Here is a 6,000-nt window from a genome sequence, read left to right on the forward strand (position 1 = left end):
ATCATCATAAAGGAACATGCCTTTAAAGACCCTCTCTGGAACAAAGTCTGGGACCCCAGTCTTTGGCCGAAAGTGTCCACCTTTCTATGGCTTCTATGTCAAAACAAAATCCTTACGTGGGACAATCTCTAGAAGAGAAACTTCCACGGTCCCTCCATTTGTCCCAACTGCAAGCAAGAAGAGGAATCCACTAAGCATCTTATGCATTCTTGTCCACTAGCACACATGCTCTGGGAAAAAGTCAGTTTTCGATGCCAAAAGGACGGATGGATCCAAGGAGACATTATCTCCACTGTTCGCAACTGGGCTCAGAATCCATTTAAGAGCAAGATTTTAAACTCCTTATGGAAGCTTATCCCTGGCTTTCTCATGTGGACAATATGGAAGGAGAGAAACCGACGCATCTTCAAGGACCAATCCTCGCCCTTGGAAATTCTTTGGAATACTGTCTGTCAAAATATCAGGGAAACTTTACTTCTTCAAACATGGCATGAGGAGGACTTTCTCTCCATCCCTCAGGAACAAAACATGTGGGCAAACTGAAACCTTCAGTGGAATCAAGAGATGATAATCAACAAGGATAATTTTAGGGGCGAATGTTCGCCCTTTGGCGAAATTAAGGGGTTTTAAATTTTTAGTGGGCGAATATTTTGTATCATAGTACATTTTTACAAATCACCTCAAATAGCCCACCTTGTTTTAAGGTAGAGGGTAAAAAAGGTAAATTTAGCCCTTGAAATTAGGACTTACAACCTTCCATTCGCCCATTTTCAAGAATAGGTTTTATTTAAGTGAATCCATTCGCCCATTTTCAAGAATAGGTTTTATTTAAGTGAATCCTATGGGCCAAATACCATATTTATAAAAGAGGTATGGTAAATTAATAAAAATATAAATAAATGAGAGGTATGGTAAATAAATAAAACAATTTTTATATTTACTCCATAAGACACCTTACATACATGTAAGGGTGTAAACAAATAAAAATATAAGTAAAGTGGAGGTATGGTAAATAAATAAAATGTCTTTTTATACTTACTCAAAAGGTATGGTAAATAAATAAAAATATAAATAAACTAGACGTATCGTAAATAAATAAAACCTCTTTTTATATTTAGTCCATAACCCTCATTCTATTTATGAAGGCTCAAGAAAGAGGTTTTATTTAAGTGAATCCTATGGGCCAAATACCATATTTGTAAAAGAGGTATGGTAAATTAATAAAAATATAGATAAACCAGAGGTATGGTAAACAAATAAAATATTTTTTTATATTTACTCCATAAGTCACCTTATATTTACGAACACTCAAAAAATGGGTTATATTTAGGTGAAACCTATGGCAAAAATACTATGGGACAAATACCATGGACTAGATTGTTATTAATACCATGCAAAAAACCATTATTAACCCTAATATTAGAATTAATAAAAATAAAAATGGCACATGTTATTGACCCATGGTATTCACCAAAATGGCACATGGTATTGACCCATGGTATTCACCAAATTGGTACATGGTATTCACCTCGAATGTAGCCTATTTAAATGGGGGAATTAAACCACCATGTAGCCTATGCTAAGATTCACTAGGACTTTACAAATTTTTATTATTTAGTTAAAGACTCGCCAAGATCTTACAATATTTTATAATTGAGTAAAATATTCGCCATGCCTGGTGAGAGATTCGCCAAAAAATTATATATACATATTATATTATTGATAAAATCGCCTTCCATTTTTCCTATATACCATGGAGATTCGCCCAATTATTATATTTATAAATTTAGGGGGGGTTCTTAAAATTTTCCCTGATAATCAAAGGACAAACTTTAGTTAAGAGCAGGACACCAGATAAGTGGCTTCCGCCTCCCTATCACATGATCTAGCTAAACTTTGATGGGGCCTCGAAGGGGAATCCAGGCAAAATAGGATTTGGGGGAATATTCAGGGATCATAAGGGAGCTCCCCTTTTATCCTACTTAGGCTCAAATGGATGGGACACAAATAACTTGGCAGAATTAGAAGGTTTATGGCAGGGACTCCTTCTAGCTCAAAATCATGGTTTTTTCCCGCTTGTTATAGAAGGTGATTCACAGATCCTTATAAATATGGTCAACAAAATTTTGCAGGGAACACCATCAAGCAAAGTGAGCAACAGTTGGAGATTGGCGAGTCGACTAGAACTTATTGAAATTTGGCTATCATCCCACAGAGCGGTCAATCTCAAGCACATACGTCGAGATGGAAATAAAGTAGCTGACCTCTTAGCTAATATAGGAGTGGAAAGTGGGAAGGATCTCTATACAGGGTCGCTTTCTACTCTAGCCAATGAACACCAGTTATTGGAATATAAGGAACTAGTGAAGAGTGAAATGGCACAGGAAGAAGAAGCACACCTGGATGCGGGTGACCACCGAGGCATTTAATGGAGAACTGACTGATCGACGACATTCAGACGAGCTAGATGGTGGCCAGCGCACCACCCTATGCTCACCTAAAACGAACTCAGGCGCGCCTACAATCTACATTTAATGGTCACTCAAGCCGAAACCTAGACATTGTTTACCTTGATATGGAGCCTTCCAACCCCTTAGTCTTCCCTCCTTCCCTCAGTATCTTCCCACCCCAAGCTGAAAATCCTTGCAGTCGGATAGTTACCGGGAGCCGCTGCTGGCTACTATGTTGTGTTGAATTTGGAAATGGGCATCACTATTCCCATTCTAGGCTTTGCCCTCTAAATCCTACCCAGACACCCTCTGTTCATCCTTTGATTTCCTTCCCGGCCTTCTATCCCACTGAATTTCCTTCCCACCATATTAACATGGTCCTTCATCTAATGAGGAGTCACATAGGTGGTACTCACGGTGGCAACGCTCACCCGTAGGCAGCGTAGAGCTCTGAGCCTGCCTCACCTTCTCCTCCCCATGAAAATCCTATCCCCCCTAGCTCGCCTCACATGCATTCTCGTCATGCTCGCAGTGAATGGGGTCGTATGCGGGATTCATTTGCTGATCACAGTGATTTCAGGTTCCATACTGCTACGTTTCCTTTGCCCCCCCAGTTCGGCCCCTCACTCGACACAATTCAAGTTTTGGAGCAACTTTAATAGACCTATCATCACTGCCAATATAAACATTGTCTTCTCTGAAGAAAGTGAGTAGCATGGCGCTCCATTGGGATGCTCGGAAATGCAGCATCAGGAGGAGCGCAGTCATGGAATAGGTCGTGACTCTGGGATGCTCCTCGAGGAAGAAGGTAGAGGAATACGAAGTGGCGATCTACATGCAGAAGGTGGACGCACTGAAGACAGTCAGAAACCAGGTGGCAACCCAGTTGGAGCATCTATTTCGATGGCTATGGCTAGCAGTACAAGTGGCACTCTTCTTGCAAGGGAGCCACAAGGTGGCATGGTGGAAGGTGGCTTGGCGGAAGTAGATGAGGATTGGTATCATTATGCATGTCACGTAGTTGAGGAAACTCCAGACCAGGATGAACCCAAATGAAGCCATGTGGCATCCACTGCCACCCATGCGTCAACTAAGGTCTTAGATGCTAACTGGTTTGGTCAAGTCACTTGTTGTGTCTGTTTTTGTCTAAATGATAGGATGTTCTCTCAATACTTCACTTGTGTCATTTTGTGTTATGTTAAAAATTCTTCTGAAGCTCTTTTATTTTGGGTCAAGGTCACATGTTTGGTTTTTTCACTATGGCAAACTGGTTTCCCCTAAATATGGGGCAGTTTAGATACTCCTGATGAACAATGTTCAAAACGGCTAAGGCTGGGGCGTCATTGTAACTCTATTTTTTGCATCTTTTAATAGAATTAGTCTTACTTAGAAAAAAAAATAGTAGCATTAACAATGAATAACATATTGGTGGTTTGGCTGGGTGTTATAACAAGAGTGTCTCTCTAGAAAGGACTCACATAAACTATATCTACTCCAACCAGAGTCACGCTATGATTTCCAATGGTAAGGAAGAGCTTATCATTGAGGGAAGCATTGATGATTCAAAGGAGATATGTCCTCCTAGGATTGACATTTAGAGCAAATGTATCTACATAGCATGCCATGGTTAGTAAATGAGTGAGATCCTCTTTTTGTAGCCAATATATCAAACAAATAAAAAATTTAAATACAATTATCATTACCATTGGAGCAGTTGTACAGTGGTCCAGGAAATCCATTTATAGTGTAGGCATCTGACACATTTGGACCTCCTCCTATTTGGAGGGCCTACTGAATAACCGTTTCAGTATCTAGCTTCCACCATTCTCATGCAAGTTGGTGTGTGTAAAACCATTAAATTCCATCTGGTATGCTCTCTGGCCATTGTTACAAGGTCTAGATTATCCACAAAAGGTATTAAGATATATGAACTTACCTAGAATAATGGTGACTTCTTTGGATGGCTTGGGAAATGGGTAGGGAGCGTGTGGCTTAGGATATATAATGATGGCACCATGTACACTAGTGATTAACCAAGAAATGTGTGTGTGCCACCATAGAGTTCCTCTATGTCCTGTGATGGTGAAGTTATAAACGTAACTCATTCCAGTTTGAATTGGACATTGGGTGATATAACCAAGACCATCTGCCCATCCAGACCTCATTTGTTGAATCCCATGCCTGCATGCAAAAACAATATACATGATATCTACAACTATTCAGTAGTTGCATGCAAGCTAGATAAGTACTATGATCACATATAGAAATCAATCCGTAATAATCATCAAAACACTTACTTTATCATACATATCATAAATTTCTCCTTACTAAAATTTAAAAAAACCATAAATATAATTACCAATGAATAGTCACATTGTCCTTAACGTGGTTTACCATCTTTATAATAACTTGATCTCCCTCCTGAGCAAAACTTCTAGGTCTTGGATACTATCCATTCAAGTGTGATCAAAGGTTTTGTGTTGCAAATACGTGTCACATTACTTAGCCTCACCTACAACCCAATTCATGTATAGTTAGGTTAATATAATCAAACACCCAAACACCCTAGTAAACACCAACATAGTATAAATGATTTTCACTCTATATGGTTACATTGAACTTGTAATTCCTGGTTGTCTGCCAATGCTTTCCTGCTGCTATATCCAAGTTCTGAATGATGACCAACAGGATGACAATTAAGAAATACTTCATAGCCACTTACTGGGAAGGGCAAGGAGAGAAACAATGTATTTTAGTTCAACATTTTCCTCCTGCTAACTTAACTTATAAACTATGAAACCTTAGCTTTAATATGACCATGATCAACTGGGAAGCCTTGGCATTTATACATGTACCAAGACTTCCCTGATGATTTCCCCTGAATATTGAAGGATGTGGGGTATAATTTGGTAGTGAATTGGACGAGTAAAATATAAGAACACAAACTCACAAACAACCTTAGACATTGCACAAAGAAAACCATTGCATAATTGCTTCTGTGCAGGTGTAACAACTAAGCTAAAAGAATTGTTCACTGTAGGAATGAATGGATGTAATTAAGTTCAATGGAGATTAGTGTTAAATCGAAAGTCTTAATGTAGGGTTAGTATATCCATGCTTTTCTGGCATGGCACAGGGTCCTATATATGAGTTAAGATATGTTAATCACAGGATCATAATCTCACTGAGGACCACCATGAAAAAATTGTCTCCTGTAAGTCGGTAGCACATATGGATGAAGATCATAAATGAGAAAAGGGTGATACATTAGGTGATCTAAGTATAAATAAATCAATTTCACCATTAAATAAAAGTTATAAAATGTCCTTACATTACCTTTTTCTTAAGGCATGCTTTTAAAAGCTAATCACTCTAACGAGAAGTGAAATCTTCAAGTCATAGATCATACATAGAAGAGTGCAAACCTCTTTTATTATGTACCAAGCACTTGTCTTTACACTAATTCAATACAATTATTCTTCATTTTGATTGGTTTCCTTTTTCGCTGGATGAAAAGGTTGCTTGAGGAGAGAGACCGAAAGGTAGCAAC

At 38.7% G+C, this 6,000-nt stretch overlaps 1 pseudogene; it reads right to left on the reverse strand.

Annotated features, from left to right (window-relative positions):
• LOC149265549 (laccase-12-like) overlaps positions 1-5,162 on the reverse strand; it is a 30,382-nt pseudogene extending 25,220 nt beyond the window's left edge.
• Positions 5,163-6,000: the final 838 nt, after the last annotated feature.

This window comes from Pinus tabuliformis, chromosome 6 (assembly GCF_031772625.1).
Source record: "Pinus tabuliformis cultivar Carrire ecotype Pingquan chromosome 6, CPIR1, whole genome shotgun sequence".
NCBI classification, from domain to species: Eukaryota; Viridiplantae; Streptophyta; class Pinopsida; order Pinales; family Pinaceae; genus Pinus; species Pinus tabuliformis.